The sequence below is a fragment of the Mobula hypostoma genome, chromosome 17 (genome assembly GCF_963921235.1).
Source record: "Mobula hypostoma chromosome 17, sMobHyp1.1, whole genome shotgun sequence".
Classification (NCBI taxonomy): Eukaryota; Metazoa; Chordata; class Chondrichthyes; order Myliobatiformes; family Myliobatidae; genus Mobula; species Mobula hypostoma.
In genome coordinates, this window is record NC_086113.1 from 29,702,806 (window position 1) to 29,722,369 (window position 19,564).

A 19,564-nucleotide genomic window follows, 5' to 3' on the forward strand; every position below is an offset into this window, starting at 1 on the left:
TTAGATATAGCCCTTTTGAATAGATGTATTGAAGGATTATTTATTGGCATGTATCTTGCTATGGCATTCTAAACATGATCAGGTCACAACACTTAAATGCATGCATCTTCTGTTTTATCTTAGCATAGTCATGAGGAAAGGACTTCTCTTTTCCCTTCACCAGAACATTCAGGAGGTTTAGCAGGTAAAAGGAGGCTTTTACATTCGTTGTGTTTAAATGGGAGAGGAGTGTATGTTGGTAGAGAGGAAAGAGTGAACCATGGAGTCACAGTGGGAATGGTTCCTTTGGGCTACTGCAAGGAAGTTGGGTAGCAGAAAGATGTGTATGTCTGATGGCAGCATCAACTTGAAGATGGTGGCAATTACAGAAGCTGTATTACACGTGAAGTCTGGTGCAATGCTGTTGACTTTACCTCTGTCAGCCTTTGCCATCGTGTCCATTCCTTTAACCAGGAATTTTTATCACAGATATTTAGCCACTTCTCCCATTTTCAAAGTTCCAATCCACCCAGCTCACTTCCTCTCCTCTCTTTACTTTTCTTCATTAATTCATCAACAAAACTGAACATCTCAATCTTTCCATTTCACTTTCTTTCTACCCCATTCTGAATATGGAGCACTCAAATCACTGAAGATAAACCCCAAAAATCTCACCAAACCTTCTGACATGGGCAGTGTAGTTCTTGTTCATAGAGCTGAGGTCTGGCTTGCAGAAGCTGGAAGTCAACCTTCTGGCACCTCCTACTCTTGTCTCCCTCTGGTTCATGACCTTATCTATAAATACCAGGCCATTGTTTCCTAGATAGTCATTGTCCTCATTTCCTCCCGAGGTCTTCTCTCACAACTTCATGGTTCCCAAACATCGACAACCTGCTTCTACTCCTAATGCGCTCCTACCTCCAAAGATTCAAAAATAGAATGGTCCCGTTGGTCTATTGTTTAAGTCTGTTCTTGTCCTAGTAGGTCTTCCTGCCTTAGCTGTATTATTTCAGATCTTTCTCATTCTCTTCCTATTAACATCCAATACAGCTACAACACTTTGTAATTTCCAGTTTCTAGCTCCGAACAACTAATCAACTCATCTTCACTGTGGACATCCAGTCTCTCTTTAACATCACCCCACATCAGGAGGGTTTGAAAGCCCTTTGATTCTTCCTTGGGCAGATGTCCAAACAGATGCATTCACCACCAACCTACTTGGCAACATTGTTTGGTAGCACTCGTAGACTGCCCCAGCACATCCTTAGGAATGTTGGTTGTTAACACATACAAATTTTACTCTATGTTTTCATGTACACGTAATAAATAATTTTGAATCGGATTCTGATTCTTTTGCCTTGATAAATTCATTCACACCTTGAAAAGCTTGATCTTTAACTCCACTAACTTCCACCAAATCAAAGGTGTGGTTATGGGAACGGCAGTGGCTTATGTGATGCCTGTCTCTCCATGAGATATGTGGAACGGTCCTTGTTTTGAGCTTCTTTACTTACCCCTATTAACAATACATGGATGAGTGTACTACACTGTTTTTTTACTCTTGCACAGACCTCAAAATTTCTGCTTCCCAGCAGTTTCCACCTTATCCTTACTTTCACATGGTCACTTCCTGAGTGATCTCTTCTTTTATTCAATTTCTCAATCTCCAGCTGCATCAGCTTCAATACCCCTTAGAACCCATGGTCAGCTATCTTCTTCCCCTCCTGCACTCTGCAAAGGTTCTAACCCATTCACCCAGCTGTTTTCTGTCTCCTTTGTATCTATCCTGTTAGTATTCTTACCAGTGCTTCCAAGGTCTCTTCATTTCTCCTAAACCATATCATCTCTATCTGTTGCATTTTTTTTGGATTGTTCACTCCCTCTCACTCCCTCTCCATTCTGCATAGCGGGAATACATGGCATTCCTTGTTCACACCTTCCAACTCTATGAGCTTTTACGATCAACAAACTATCTGTCAAAAGTTCCAATACATTCAATGTGATACCATCACCAGACACGTGAGCATTCTGAAAGGACCTTTCCTGCTGTGAGTCCTGGTTTTGACTTTATACTTCCACAAGAACCCAATTTCTTATCGCCATATCTTCCTCTCAGTCCTTTCGCCTCTTCCTTTTCTATTATTCAGTATTGCAATGATTTTTCCAGCTATTCCTGTACTTCTATCAGTACAATGCATTCAACAGCCATACAGCATTGAAATATTTCAAGTATTCTCAGCATTTTCTATTTTTATTTCAGATTTAGAGCATGTGCATGTTTTTAGTTTTTAACTGTTGTTAACCATAGTGACCATGCGTGGTAACCCTTGAAAAGTTAGGCAATTGGTTCTTAGGAAGAGGGAATATGACCAATGTGTCCTAGCATGTGACCCAGTGAAGGAAATTAGGTGATCATCAATTTATTGGGATAGGATTGAGCAAGGGAAGAAGAATAACTTGGAGAGTGGATATAGGGAAATGAGAGCTCGTAGGGTAGATAATGGGTTCAGGATTAGGAAAGGGGCATCATGGGGGAAGTTGGGTGAGCAAGAGAAACAAACGGATGCAACAGTTAAAGCTGAGACAAAAGTGATCAGAAAGTGCTTGCAAATATGTTAAGCGTTACAGATGGGGCTTTTGTGCCTTCACTTTTAGTTAATCAATTTGCTCCGGGAAATATGCTTGCAGCCTTTGAAGGGCAGAGTTTAACCTTAACCATGCCCTTGCCTGATGTAACTACCTGCACTGATATTACTATTTCTACACTGTATACATTATATTGTATATATCTGACATAATTTGCAAATTGACAGCATTAAATCTGCTTTGATTAATTCAGAAGTTTTTGCAGAACTTCCAGTTTTGATTATAAAACAGATTCTTGTGATTAATCTGACATCAATGTACATTAAAAAGTTTGCATAAATATATATCACCTTTATCAGGTTATTGGAAAAACAGATTGCTGGGATCATTGGTATAGCAACATAAAAATAATGGATAATTATTACGATGAGACTAATTGAATACAAGGAATCCAGTAATGAATCATAGGAAGGTTAGCTATTGAAAGATGTTTCTTTTTCCTTGAACAGATTATGTTCACTTGTAAATTGGGACACTAAAATTAGTTGGCAGAATTGATTTATTTTATTTATTGAACTTGTACCCTTCTTAGACACAGATCCAGTCCTAACAATAGCATAGGCTTATTGGATTTATTCTGACTACCTCTTCACTGCTTAAGTTGATTCAAATAATATCCAACCCTACGGTCTTCTGTTTGAAAGTTCATCTCAAAGAGATTGAAGACATGCACTCTCTTACCTGAATTAAATTCACAAATCCATGGAGAGTGTATTCACTTTATGTCCTTATGATCTGAACCGTATGTGATCCCCTGTGGTTTATCGTTGGAGCAACCTCAATTTAATTCAAGCACTAGGAAGCAGGCAATTATCTGTCTGATCAGTATTCTGGCTTTTCCGTTGTTTGATGTGAACTGCTGGAGATTCACAGCAAACATTTTTATTCCAGCTTGAAGTTTCACAATCTGCACCTGAATGGAAGTCAAGTGATTGGAGCCTTCACTGTGAGCTAACCTTTGACTGAGTATTCCTTATTGCCTTACTTCTACAAGAACACCACGTACCTCTGTTATCCTTGAGATCCCAGTGGCGAATTAACAAAAAAGGGAGGCTTCTCAGATTTCATGAGTCAAATATTTAGTTCAATTTTGTTATAGCACGGGGAGTTCCATCTTGGCTTAATTACATTGATCATTATCAATTTTCCACTTCCCTATCTCAGCACATAATCTTATTTAGCTGGCATCATCTTGTCCCAATCCTGTTTGGGTAGCCTCCAGCCTGATGGCACGAATATCAATTTCTCCTTCTGATAAAGTTTATTTTTCCCTCACCCTCCTCTCTTCCTCTGTTCCCCACTCTGGCCTTTTACTTCTCCTCACCTGCCTATCACTTCTCCCTGGAACCACTCACCCTTCCTTTTCTCCTGTGGTCCACTCTCCTCTCCTGTCATCTCCAGCCCTTTTCCTTTCCCACTCACTTGGCTTCACCTATCACCTTCCAGTTAGCCTCTTCCCCTCACCCCATATTTTTATTCTGGCATTTTCCTGCTTTTTTTAGTCCTGAAGCAGGGTCTTGGTCTGAAACATTGACTGTTTATTTGTTTCCATAGAAGCTGCCTGACCTCCAGCTTTCTGTGTGTGTTGCATAATATTTGGGATGATATATTGGGTAAAAATTCAGTCGCAGTCAGAAGAGTAAAGCAAGTAATATACATATTGATGTCCATCCTGAAATTAAATGTATTCAATTTTAAAATAGGGTAACATATATAGTTAACTATTATATTACATGCTTTATAATTGTTTCTGACAGAAAGCTGTCACAATGTCTAATTTGATATGATGGGACTGGTGACAGGTGTTTTTGAACAGATCTGCTTTGCTGTGTGATTCTAAATGAGCACAAGAAGTTGTGGAAAACCAATTTGCTTAGAAATAATTTGGTCAAAAATGCTGCAGTCTTTTATTTAGGTTTAGCTGGCTTCAGGTGATTTGCACAGTTAAAGCAAGCACATTGAATGTAAAACTTTAGTGTGTTCCCACTCCACATGGTCTCTGATGGATTTGCTACATACGTATCGTAAAAAGGCATTTAAGTCAAACTCTGTTTCTAAAATTCTGCTGTGTTGAAAATTTTGACCGTAAAACCATCATTGTTTGTGTTCAAAGCATAAAATAGCAGGTCAGTACTGCATTTCCAGAAAGCAATTCCTTTGAAGTCAATGGAGTAGAATTTTAGAAGTGACTAAAAAAACTGCTATAATAGCAAACATTTAGTGCTCCTGACAGACAAATTTCTAGTCACGTAATTTATATTATTAGTACAAAAATAAATGGCGTATCATACAAGCTATTGTCATCCTGCTGACAGATAGAGGGAAATGTAATGGTTGTGTTTTGGGAAGAACGTGATATTTGGATGTGGGTATGGGCAGTAGTGTGGATGGGTGACTTCATTTACAAAGGAAAGAAAATTATCCACAAAAAAAACCTTACGTCTGAGATTGTATCAGAGAGAAATATGATATAGTATGAAATATGGATTGGCTTTTTAGATGTCAGTTTGCAGAACTGAACCAACAATTTCTCTGTCATTTCATTGCTCATGCATGCAGTCTGCTCACTCCAGATTTCGCAGGATTAAAAAACCTAAGATTATAAAACACCTTCCTTTAATTTGGGTGAGGTTAAGAAATGACTAGTGATTTAATTTTAAGTAATTATAATTTACCATCTTTCTAAAATAATGTACCTATTGAAAATGGAAATTTCACTTTGGAATGTTTTACAATATTTACTTTATTTTCATTTATGGATGTGAAGCACCTGAGAGTTTAGCTTAATACCACACCAGTCACCCTTAAACTAAACAGCTATTAGAGAAGCAAGTTATCAGTTAAGCACATACATGAAGTGGCTACTTTATTTGGTAAAGTGGCCACTGTGTGTATATTTGTGGTCTTCGACTGCTGTAGCTCATCCATTTCAAGGCTTGACATGCTGTGCGTTCAGATACACTTCTGCACAGCACTGTTGTAATTTGAGTTACTGTTGCCTTCCCATCAGCTTGAACCAGTCTGGCCATTCTCTTCTGACCTCTCTGATTAATAACGCCTTTTCACCCACAGAACTGCCGTTCACTGGATGTGTTTGTTTTAATTTTTGTATCTTTTTCTGTATACTCTAGAGACTGCTGTATGTGAAAATTTCAGGAGATCAGCAGCTTCTGAGATACTCAAACCATCCCGTCTGGCACCAGCAATCAAGCCCAATTAGATCACATTTCTTCCTCATTCTGGTGTTATGTCTGATCAAAAACTGAACCTCTTCACCATGTCTATATGTTTTTTTATGTATTGATTTGCTGCTACATGATTGGCTTATTAGATATTTGCATTAATGGGCCAGTGCTCAGGTGTATTTTAATAAAATGAGCACTGAGTCTAAAGTTTCATGGGACCCCCCCAGGATAGTGTTATTAGTCCAATACTGTTTAATCTGATGATTAATGATATTTTTATAGCGTTGGGCCAGGGTTTGGTTTGGCTTTATATGCTGATAATGGGGCTCTGTGGAAAAGCGGTTGTAATACTGCCTATGTGGTAAAGTCTGTGCAAAAAGCACTATCAGAAATGGAAGAATGGCCTTTGAATTGGGTTTTCAAATTTTCTGTTGCTAAGTCAAAATATATGGTGTTTACTCAGAAACATGGGTTATATAATATTCACTTTACTACGTATGGGTCTTCGCTGTGTCAGGTTCTCATCTCTAAATACTTAGGGTTATAGCTGGATGCGAGACAGACTTGGAAAACACACAAAATTTTTGGAGGATAAATGTAAGCAGGTCATTAACTTTGTGTGATATGTGGCTAGGTATGACTGGAGCACTTCTAGGGGTGTGCTATTGATGATTTATTGTGCGTTAATACATTCTTGTCTGGACTATGGTTGTACGATTTATGGGGAGACAGGTCATTCAGTTTTATATTGGTTGAATGTCTGACAGGTTAGTGCACTTAGAATCTGTAGCGGAGCATTCCAGACCACAACATGAGATGCATTGAGGATTGAACGAGGCAAAATGCGTCGACCTGCGGAGAGCAAAATTGAGGGCCTTGCATACTGGACTTCCAAAGTAGGGTGGAGGGGGTGCCCCAGTTGACATATTCAGTTTTAATGGTTTATTGGGAATATTGCAGCAGAGTTCATTTTTGTTTTTAAAATCTTTTTATTGACATATGATCTTCTACAGCTATAAAATACAAAAGTTTAACAAATTAGTGTGTGTGTATGTATATATATGTGTGTGTGTGTGTGTGTGTGTGTATATATATATATATAATTAATAAAGCTGAAGAAAAAAACTTGTATATGCTAATGAAAAAAAAATTATATAAGAAAAAGAAGGAAAAAAGAGAAACCCAACTAACTTAAAAAAAACCCCACTGACTACAAACAAAAAACCTATTAGGAACCAACTCCCGGAGCAATATGTCTTACAATCATCTATATATATAAAAGAGAAAAAAATCAACAACAACCGCCAAATCACATTTATATAACATAAAATTGGAAGGAAACCATATAAATTAATTCAAATTAAATGATAATATTTGGCAAAAGAGCCCCACCTTCTCTCAATATCGAATCGGGGATCAAAAGTTCTACTTCTAATTTTTTTCCAAACTAAGACATAACATTACTTGGGAAAACCATCGAATTAGTGTAGGAGCAGAGGTATCTTTCCACCTCAATAAAATAACCCTTCTTTCCAACAATGTAACAAATGCAATTACATGTTGGTTTGAAAATGAAATACCCTGAATATGATGCGGAACTATTCCAAGTAGAACAATGTATTAGGTTGTAAATTAATTCTCAAAGCTTTAGAAACGGTAGAAAATAAAGATTTCCAAAAAGATTTCGATGAGGGTCATGACCAGAACATATGTGACAAAGTAGCTACTTCATTTTTACACCTATCACAATAATTGTCAATATTAGGAAATATTTTGGATAGCCTCTCCTTTGTTAAATAGCAATGGTGAGCAATTTTAAATTGAATTAAACAATGATTGGCACATATCGAAGAAGAATTAACCATTTTCAGAACTCGCAACCAATCTTCCTTAACAAAAGTCATATTAAGTTCTCTCTCCCAATCTTGTTCAATCTTTAGTGAGAGGTTATCTTTTTGTAGTAAAAATAAATTATAAATTCTACCAATGGAACCTCTCACTAAAGGATTCATATTCAAAATAGTATCCAACAAATCAGATTCTTGCATATATGGAAACGTAGAAACATACTTTTGTAAAAAATGTCTAACCTGAAAATATTGCAAGAAATGTGTATGAGAGAGAGAATATTTGCTAATTAACTCTTCAAAAGTCATCAATTGCCCATCACTAAATAAATCTGCAAAAGAACAGATCCCCTTATTTCTCCATAACAGAAAAATGGGATCAGTAATTGAAGGTTTAAATAGCAAATTTTGAAATTCAGGGCTAGACAATTTAAATTGTTTAAGACTAAAAGAGTTGTGAAACTGAAACCAAATCCGTAAGGACTGTTTAATAACAGGGTAGTGATTTAAATTGGGAATTTTAGCAAGTTGTAAAGGTAATGGAGGTCCTAATAATGAAGTTAAATGAAATTATTTAATAACTTTTAATTCCAAATCAATCCAAGCTGGTTTTTGGCTCTTATCAAGCCAATATACCCAAAAACATAGTTGTCGAATATTAACTGCCCAATACTACAATCTTAAATTAGGTAGCGCAAGTCCACCATTTTTTGGGGATTTTTGTAAATGAAACTTATTTACTCTTGGTTTTTTATTATTCCAAATAAAGGACAAAATAGTAGAATCAATTTGATCAAAAAATTTTTAGTTAGAAAAGTAAGTATATTTTGAAAAATATATAAAAATCTGGGTAAAATCATCATTTTCACGGCATGAATATGACCTATTAAAGAAAGTGTAAGAGGATTCCATCTAGGAAATAATTGTTTCATAGAGTCCAATAAAGGAACTACATTAGCTTTATAAAGATCTTTATATTTTTTGGTAATGGTAATACCCAAATATTTAAAAGAATTCACAATTCTAAATGGAATATCATTATATATAAAAACAGGAACATTTAAAAGGAACAATTCACTTTTGCTTAAATTAAGTTTATATCCTGAAAATTTTCCGAAATCATTTAATAATTCCAAAAGATAAGGAATATATTCTTCAGGATTCAAAATATAAACCAAAAGATCATCTGCATAAAGAGAGATCTTATGTATTTATCCCATTTATAGAAATACCATGAATGTTTTTAGCTTCACAAATTGTTATAGCCAAAGGCTCCAGTACAAGATTAAATAATAAAGGACTTAATGGACACCCTTGTCGAGTACCTTGTGAAAGTGAAAAAAAAGGAAGACCTAAGATTATTAGTAATAACGGTAGCGATAGGGTTCTTATAGATCATTTGAATCCACTTAATAAAATTATCACCAAAGCCAAATTTCTCTAATACATTAAACAAGTAAGTCCATTCAACTCTATCAAATGCCTTTTCTGCATCCAGGGAAATAACACATTGGGGTGTTTTGGATAATGGTGAATATATAATGTACATCAATCTCCGAACATTCGACAAAGAATAACGGCCTCTAATAAAGCCTGTTTGATCCATAGACATAATTTTAGATAAAATGTTTTCCAAACGGTTAGCCATTATCTTAGAAAGAATTTTAGCATCCATATTTAATAACAAAATAGGTCTATAAGATGAGCATTCAGTAGGATCTTTATCTTTCTTAAGGATTAAAGAAACAGAAGCTTCATAAAAAGAAGAAGGTAAATTACCTTTCTCAAAAGATTCATGAAATATTTCCAAAAGGTATGCAGAAAGTAATTTTTCAATTTTTTTGTAAAATCCTACCGAATAACCATCGAGTCCAGGAGCTTTACCTGATTGCATTGACCATATAGCTTTCTGAATTTCATGCTCAACAATTGGAGCATCAAGGGTCTGTTGATCTTCAACAGTAATTTGAGGACATTTAATCTTATATAAAAAAAGCCTTCATTTTGGAGGGATCTGCAGGAAACTGAGATTTATAAAGATCAGAATAAAAATCCTAAAAAATATTATTAATATCTTCATAATTACTTATATCTCCATTATCTTTATGAATCTTTAAAATTTGTCTTTTAGCTCTAGCAGCCCTTAATTGGGAAGCTAAGAGCCTAGTATTTTTATCCCCAAAAATATAAAGCTGACTTTTTAATTTAAGCAAATATCCTTCAAAAGGATAAGTTAACAATAAATTATATTGTGATTGTAATTCCACTCTTCTTTGAAACAATTCAACATTTGGAAAGATTGCATTGATATTATCTAAATCTTTAATTTGTTTAGCAATTTTATCTAATTCCATTCTTGTCTGTTTCTTCAATTTAGCTAAATAAGAAATAATCTAACCACGTAAATAAGCTTTTAATGTATCCCAAATTACTAACTTTGAGACGTTTCCTGTATTATTAAAGAGAAAAAAAAACTCTTTTATCTGAGTTTCAATAAACTGAACAAAATCTGAACTTTGTAACAAATGTTCTGGAAAACGCCAAGGTGGTCTTGTAGAAACAACATCTTTCAAATCAAATATTAAATTTAAGAGAGCATGATCAGAGATAACAATTGTATCATATTCACATTTCTGAACATTAAATAAAAGTCGAGGGTCAGCTATAAAATAGTCGATTCTCGAATACTTATTATGAACATGTGAAAAAAAGGAATATTCTCTAATGCTAGGATGCAGATGTCTCCAGACTTCAATTAAACCATAATCAATTAAAGAGGAATTAATAAGTGGTGCAGAGTGATTAGGGAGTTGATGTCTATATGATGACTTATCTAATAATGGATTTAAGCAAGTATTAAAATCTCCACCAATTAATAACATATATTCATTTAAATCAGGTAATAGAGCGAAAATATCTTTAAAAAATGAAGGATCATCAGCTTTTGGTCCATATGTATTAACCAAAACCATTTTCTTATTGTAAATTGTTCCTTTAACAATCAAAAATCTACTGTTAATATCAGATATGATATCCTCCTGATTAAAGGGAATATTGGAATCAATAAGAGTGGAAATACCCCTAAATTTATTTTGAGAGTTTGCGTGAATCTGAGGCTCCTTCTAAAATTTAAAAAATCGATTTTTAGCACATAACCTGACATGCGTCTCTTGTGCAAAAATTATATCAAGTTGGAATCGATTAATAATCTAAAATGTTTTCTGACGCTTTATAGGATGATTCCAACCATGGACATTCCAACGTAAAACACTTAACTGTTTAAGTAACATTATGCAACTTTATATCTAAAGAAAACAATTAGACGCATGTCAGGATAAGGTAGTTGTGAATGGCGGTGATAAGCAATAATAGTAACAATTTGCGTATGCTCTGGAATTCCATAATGGGAATAAAAAATAGAAAGAAAAAAAAGAAAAAAAAACACCCAACCTACAAAACCCAGACATAAGTCAATATCTATCGATGCAAGCCCCAAAGAATGCATAAGAAGCAATTCAGAACTTACCGGCAGAGTTGGTAAATGTTTTGGGTTGATAACACTGGACAACAAATTTTTTCAAAAGTGTTGCTTCCTCAGAATTTTTTTTGTTTATGATAGACTGCTTGAAGATGAACACAAATATAATTTCAGGCTACTTGTATTGCGTAGGAATTTGGAGAAACAACAAATTAACTTTTATTGAATATAATGTGTTTAATTGCATAATGATGCTGATGCTTTGCAAAAGTTCAACTAAGTTAAAAATATTTTGTTAATGATTTTCATTTGTACTCAGTGTCTGAGGCTTCTCGATTAAGTGTCCAACAATAGTTTGCCAGTATGATGGATTCCAGTTGCCCTGGTATCTTTTCTCCATGACCGTAATGTCCTGGTGAAACCTTTCACCACGCTCGTCACTAACAGCACCAAGGTTTGCAGTGAACAAGTCTAAATGGTAATGCAGAAAATGAATCTTTAGTGACATGTCCAGGGCCGGACTTTAGGCAGGACTAGGCTGGGCTGCAGCCCAGGGGCCCAAGCTGCAGAGGGGCCCAAAATAGGTAGCTATCATCATGGCGGACAAAAAAAATACCACAGTGGAGCACAGAAAAGAAAAAAGAAACAAGAAAAAGAAACAAGAAAAAGAGGATCGTGAGAAAGAAGCATTAAAAAAGACATTGAAATTGACCCATTGTCGATGATGCAACAGTACCATCTCTCTTGTCACAGTCTGAAACCGGTAGACAAGTGGAGACTTGTTCAACAGCTAGCGCTAGCTCCATCGTTAGCACAGGACCACCGTCCTTGCACAGTCAGCAGCTAATGTTGAAGAGGCAGGGAGCATGACTTTGGGATTCCGGACCACAGAGGCCTCCGAACAACCAAGTCAGGCCGCCATTAATGTTAACGTTACCGCTACTGAGGATCCTTACAGCACTGATCCTGCTCACTGGAGAAAGGAAACGTTAGATGATTCAGTCCGAGCGTACTGGGCTAAGAAAGGGCCAACATCCTGCCAGAATAAGGATGTGGATATCAAAGCTTCGGAACGAGTATACAAACAGCAGAGATGCTTTTTCTCCAAATTTCACTTCAAACACAAGCTCATAAATGGTGAGTACATATCAAGGCAATGGCTCTTATATTCTCCTCCCACTGGCTGTGTGTTTTGTTTTGCATTCCGCATCTTCAGTGATGGTAACTGTCAGTCATCTTTGAAACTGACTTTAGCGACTGGAACCATGCCGCTGAGCGCATAGGAGAGCATGAAAATAGCGAAAACTACAGGAAAATGATACTGACTTACGTTACTCTAGTGTCTGACAGTGGAAGAATAGATACAGAACTGCAAAAACAGTTCAAGTCAGAGTGTGTCTACTGGACCGACGTATTGAGAAGAGTGTTGGTGGTTGTGAAGTTTTTGGTTGAGAGGGAACTGGTTATCTGAGGCTCCAGTGACATATTTGGCAGGCCTGATAATGGCAACTACATAGGCTCAGATCCACGATGGGACAGGACGGGTTGAGTCATCTTACTCTGATGTCACTTGAAAGTGATCTTGTTCGGAAACTGGCTTTTAGTGATCTGATCAAGGACTTTGCTGCAAAGAAATCCACAAGAAGTAGGCTTTAATTTTGAAAAACAAGCATCTGACTTTGTAAATATCTAGGCTTGTGTGTCAGTGCTGTTCCTGTTTTTGTGGCAATAGGCTAATAGTTGGTGTTTACAAACTTAGTAAGTAATAAGTGGTCTTTACTCTGCAAGCCACACAGTACAGCAATAGGTTAGTATGTGCTAGATCTCAGTTTTCAAAAAGATTGTTGGAGTATTGCAGACATCCCACCTCTCCTGGAAGTTCCAGGAGTCTCCCGCATATTGATAGTGGCTCCCTGATGCCCACAAGTTATATACAATATCCTGGAAAGCAATTTTTTTGAGAGAGAATGCGAGAGTGAGAGAGAGACAGCATGAGAGAGAGAGCGAGCGCAAGAGCAAGAGAGCGTGAGAGAGAGAGCGCACCATGGCAGAGTATTCCAAAAAAAGAAAATATAAAATGTACATCACCCCAGTCTACCTAAAGTGCACCCCTGCCTAATAGGGGTCAAAAATAATGACAGTGTTTCTCAATGCACTGTTTGCAACAGTGACTTTTCTATTGCCCATAGTGAGTTAAGACTGTAAAAGACACATTGAGGTGAGCTTAACAGGTGTCATTCATTTATTAGCATAGCTAACGTTATTTAAACTAGCTGGCTACCTGCTAAGGAGCTACTCTATTGCAGACATCCCACCTCTCCTGGAATTTCCGGGAGTCTTCCACAAATTGATGGTGCTACCTCCCTGAAATGAGTTTTTGCAAGGTGGGATGTCTGGTATTGTCAATTTTCCTAATTTTCCATAGTGTCATCTCTCTTGACCTTTTTGTCTTTCATTTCCATTTTACTTTCTCAGAACACACGGTTGGGAAAAATACCTAGAAAAAAATGCTTTGCCATTGTTTGAGAAATAAAGCCTATGGTATGTGCAGCAATAGCTAAATGAAAATTTAAGACTGGGTACATCATACTTCATCTGCCTCACAACTTTACTAAGCCAACTAAGCCTAGGTCAATTTTTGAGTGATTTTTGATCATCAATTTTTGATGCTGTCCTTCAAACTAAGAATCTGCATTACTTTCTGTCCTCCCTCTTAAGGCCTGTAAGTTTATAGCCAACATATTGTACTAAACCAATGTCTTGGTCCACAGCTTTGATATTTAGATCAGTACGACCTTTGCTCTTGTTCTTGCCTTTTTTTGCTTGGTACAGCAGCATTTTACAGTGTCAGTGTCAGCAGGAGCCCATCAGGGCCTCCAGCCCTGAGGCCCAGACCCCACTAAATCTGGCCCTGGACATGCTGCATTTCATGGTTTTATATGCTTGAAGCATGCTTTCAACCAGCTGCATGTAGTTTGGTGCTCTGTAGATGCCAAGAAAAATTTCAACAACTTCCTTGAATGCCTTCCATGTGATTTTCTCCCGTCCCACTAGAAATTCTTCAAATTGCCTGTCATTGATGACCTGTTTGATTTGTGGACCAACAAAAATGCTTTCCTTAATCTTGGCATCAGTTATTCTGGTGAACATCTGTCTCAAATATCAAAATCCTTCAGAGAAATTTTTGTGCCTGGCGAGAGCATATTCCATCCTTACAGTCCTGAACCCAATAATTATTACTAAAACCTGTCCTGCCATGCTACCTAAGCATGCCCAAGCATGCCGAGACAAGATAGGAAACTTCCCAGCTTACATTGTAGGCAACATTTTAATTGACTTGAATTATGAATTGAAATAATAAACATAAGTTTATTTTTTAAAAATGGTGCGTGATAGGGGAATTTTATGGTCATTTTCATGATCAGTTGCCCAAAATTCATAAGATACACCTAGAGGTATTCAGGAAGAAAAATCTTTGTTGTCCAGTGTAATTAGCAATATGTGTGGGAGTATGGATTTAGGGATTTGTGGATTAGGCCAACAGTGGCCTGGCCAGGAATTCCATGCCTGATGTATGTATATACTCTCAATGTCGATAGATTTGTTGTTACTGGGGTATAGACAGAGTCTTGTGGGTGGTGAAAAATGTCTGATCAACTATAGCAGAAGTATATTTTACCTTTTTGCTTACCTTTAAAGATGGTTCTTGTTAGTAATCAAGTGGGCTCTACCATATTTATCCCCTGGTTTAACAATGAGGTGGGGAAAAACCTGACAGATGTCTATCTATACAGCAGAATTTATGGGCATTATCATTAATTTGCACTGGGTCAAACAAGTTAAGTCAAACATTATCATAATCTGCTTAGGTTCTGTCTCAGTAATAGAGTTTGGAATCAAAGCATTCAAGAAGACCTGATCTGTTGATGGAAATGTATTATAATTTATATGTTCTGGAGAGTGCGGGAATGGTAGTAATGTTTTGTTGGGTGTATCCCAGCACGTGTATATATGGAGTAATGAAAAGACAGATGTTGTAGCAAAACAGCACTTACTAAGTCACAGGTAGATATTATAGTCAATGTACAAGAGTATAAAGCCATATCTTATATTAGGTTGGCTGGGATTAGAAAATGGCAGAAATTGTTGGTTAGAAGTGGGACAGGGAGGTGATAGTACAATTTGGTTCTATCAGTTCAGGGGAGGCGTCTTTTGTGAAGGAAATGGAGGGAAGATGTGTAGTTGGTGAGATTGAGGTTAGGACATAGGGGTTTGCACTCACTTTGGCACTTGTTTGGTAAGTATGGGAACGGCTGGTGTGACGTTAATAAGGTACCAGAGTCAGTGGAACTTGTGATCATGGTGTGCCACAGATATTCATTAGAATGTAGGAAGCTGTTTAGGCCAATTATTGGGTAGATCTGGGGTGCCTCGGTTGCAGGATATTCTGGTACCTGAGACAGGGGTGATTAAGTCATGTTAGGCCCTGGTGAACTTTTTAATTAAAACATGTTTGGGAGTCAGGATCTGATCACTATCATGGTTCCCGTCATAGTCTATTGCACCTTCCTGATAGGTGTGAGCCACCATTAGCATAAAAGAAGAAGAAGAAGTTTACATGTTCCTTAAATTACATATATTTAAGTTATATCAAACCTTCCCTTAAGGATTTTCATGAACCTGATGATAGGAAAATAGATTGTGGATAGACAAGAGCAGAAGTAGATTATTCAGTCTTTTTGAGTGGAAGCCTCCATTCATTATGATCATGGGCGTCCATCTATCTCATTGAGTTTTTGTAACAACTTAAAAAATTCATTAATGGAAGAAGCCTTTTTTTCCCAATCAAAACAGTAAATAGTGAACTTAATGTCATCATAGTAAATGCAAATTTTAATCTTACATTATAGAATCATTAGTACATGTTTCTCTAGATTACTAATTTGTTAACTTTTAAATGACCATATCCACTTTAATTTGTTGTTTTTGCTATGAATATGGTTAATCAAGATAACCATTTAGCTCTCATTAGCTCAACTGCCTTTGTCACTGTATTCCTCTGTTAGCACAGTGGTTTAGACTGAGAGTATATACATATATCAAGCATGGGCTGCACCCAGTTTCAATGATGGTGAATAAAATTCTTCAGGCTGGTGTCAGAATTTCTGATGTGCACGAGTTATAATCCTTACCCAATTGTAAAATTACCTCATTGGTGTGGAAAATACATTTGGATATGTTATAAAACATCCATAAGATATTAGTACCAATGTAAACATGCGCTAATAGGCAGATATGCCCTAAAACCTTTGTACCATATATGAATGGTGTCTAATTCCTATATTATTTTCACAGTAATTCTGCTCAGCTACACACCCCAAAGTGTTCATGCAGTAGAATCATTCTCCTGACAGCATCAGTCTAGGAAGTTGTTGAATTATGAACATTATCAATCTTGCAATCATTCATTGCATCACCAACATTGCTCACAATGACACTCTTATCACACTTATCATAAGCACTCCAGCGTGTTGTGAAAACTGTCCAGCGGATTATCGGTACCCAATTGCACACCATTGAGAATATCGACCATAAACCTTGCCTGGGCAGGGCGAAAAGCATTATCAAGGATGCATCTCACCCTAACCATGGACTTTTTACTCTCCTCCCATCCGGTAAGTGCTACAGGAGCCTCCACTCCTGCACCAGCAGGCACAGAAAGAGCTTGTTCCCTGAGGCTGTGACCCTGCTAAACCTCACATCACAGCGCTAAGCAGTACTGCACCCATATTATACTGTCTCAGTACTTTTATATTTGTGTGCTGTAGCACTTACTTTTTATTCGCAGTTATTTTGTAAATAACACTATTCTTTGCATTTCTGGTTAGATGCTAACTGAATTTCATAGGCTTTGTATCTGTGCTCAGCACAATGACAATAAAGTTGAATCTAATCTAATCTAATAATGGAGGCCTCATGGTGGAGGAGGCTGCGTGAGCAAGCTGGTGGTGGATCATCTTAATGCACTGTTCCAATTAGCAGGTTCCTGGTATGTGCAGCATGCCACCAGAGAGACCGGTGAAAGTCTTGAATTTCATGGTGGTAATGCCATTTCAAGGGGTGTCAGTGCAATAAAATTTTAGAAATAGAGCTCCATGTGCTACTGCTATGTTACCCTTTTTCCATTGCACCAAGAATTGACTTTACCCCCTTTGCATGGCCTATATTCCATAATGGAATGAGAAATAGGTGCTTTAAAGGGATTCTCACTGTATTAGCGACCTCATAAGGGGAAATTGTCATTCAAAAATCCATGATAGTAGCCAGCAGAAGGAATGGTGAATTTTGATCAATTGTCATTGTCCACACAATCCAGAACATTAGTGTTAAGAATCCAAATTGCCAGTGGGAGACATCTCTGCAGGCAGCTCATACTGCCGTGATTTTAATATTCATTTTAACATTTGGCTCCAGATGACCAATTTTTTTAAATGGATTGCCATAAAAAATTGCTTTCATTTTCTCACCATCTATCCTGATGGAACAAATCTCTTACTTTTAAGGATTATGAAAATTATGCAGCAATTTAAAAAGTTTACAATCTAAAAATGTTAACCCTGCTTTTCTTCTCCACAGTTGATAGCTACTCTGCTACCTCCTTCTGTTTTTTGAAAAAAATATATATATTTTTTTCCAGTCTTTTATTGAGAACTCTGAACAATTAAATAGCAATTTGAAGCATGATTACAGTGGGTCAAATGACCTGTTTTTGTGCTCAAAGATTCACTCTGATTCTTTCAATTTATAATATGTATTCCTCTCACTCTTCAGAGGGATTACTAATTTAAAATGTCAACGTTTGTACTTACATTGATTATAACTCATTTAATCAAACAATTGAGCACATAATGTGATACTCATAATAAATATCATTGCTTCTCTTTTTACACAGCTGAACATTTGTGTAGACTTAGCCATGTATCATTGTTTGCTAAGAGGGTAAACACTGAGCTTGCTAGTGTGTGTCTACTATTAGCATTATATTATTAAGTTTTAAGAGGCTTTGGAGAACAAATCAGACAGACTTATTTGTGCTGTAAATAGATCAGGCTGCTTACAGGGTACAAGGTTTAACATAAGTTCTATAATTGAAAACAACACGTTATATTTTTCATGAAAAGCTATCAGCTGTAAATTGTGATTCCAGCACGTCAACAGACTTTTGGTATTATCACAGAATGATATTGATTTAAATGCAGACTCAAAATGCGTTATTTTAGTTTGCAGGATAAATGTTAGATGCACACAGGAATAATGATGTAAGCATGCTTATCTGTAAGTGGAATATCTCTAATTATGATTGAAGTCCTTCCTGGAGTGAAATGCATGTCCTTGTTAGAGAAAGAGAGGCTGTAATTTCACAGATAGAACTTCAAGAACTTCCTTCAGTAGCAGCACAGAGTGCCCAAATGTGGAAAGGGGTAAGCAAACTGATACAAACATAAACAAAGATAATAATAAAATCAGTGGAAACTCCAGTAAAATGGAGATAGGGCTATTCAAATAAGATATAGGTAAGATCTTAGGGAGGAGGAGAAGGGAATTAACAGTGACTGTCAATTCAGTATATGTGGAAAGATTATCATGGCAAAAGAGAATTGCATTTTCCAACATTTGAAATCATTGAAATAGCAAGAATGGAGTAAGCTTAATGTATAATTTGACATAGAATAGCAAGTCATGAGGGAATTGCAGAGGTTTAAGGGAGTGAGATATCAATAAATACTTGAGTTTCTTCTGAAGAATCTTGTTGACAAATAAAGTTCTGTAGATAGGAAATATTTATCTTGCTCCAAGGCTATTAGTATGTCAGGAGTGATCTGGAGTGATCTGGTAGTCCTTGTACCGCAAATGCAGCAAGTTAGAATAAAGCACCAAGATTAAGATTGAAAATAGGATAATGATTTTATAGCAAGGGGTACAAAGTTATGGACGTCTTGCTACAACTGTACATAATGTTAGTGAGACTATACTTGGAGTCTATATACTCATCTGGTTAGCTTATTTAAGAAAACATGTATTAGACTTAGAAGCCTTGGAAAGTTCACAATAGTTAATTTATGAGAACAGCCGAAACTAATATTCAAATTTCACACAAACCAATCTTCCGTCCTTGGACTCACTTTACACCGCATGCTGTCGGAGCAGTGCTGCCAGGATAATCAAGGACACGACCCACCCAGCCAACACATTTTTTGTCCCTCTTCCCTCCGAGAGAAGGCTCAGGAGCTTGAAGACTCGTATGGCCAGATTTGGTAACAGCTTCTTTCCAACTGTGATAAGGCTGCTGAACGGATCCTGACCCGGATCTGGGCCATACCCTCCAAATGTCCGGACCCGCCTCTCGTTTTTTTTGCACTACTTTACTT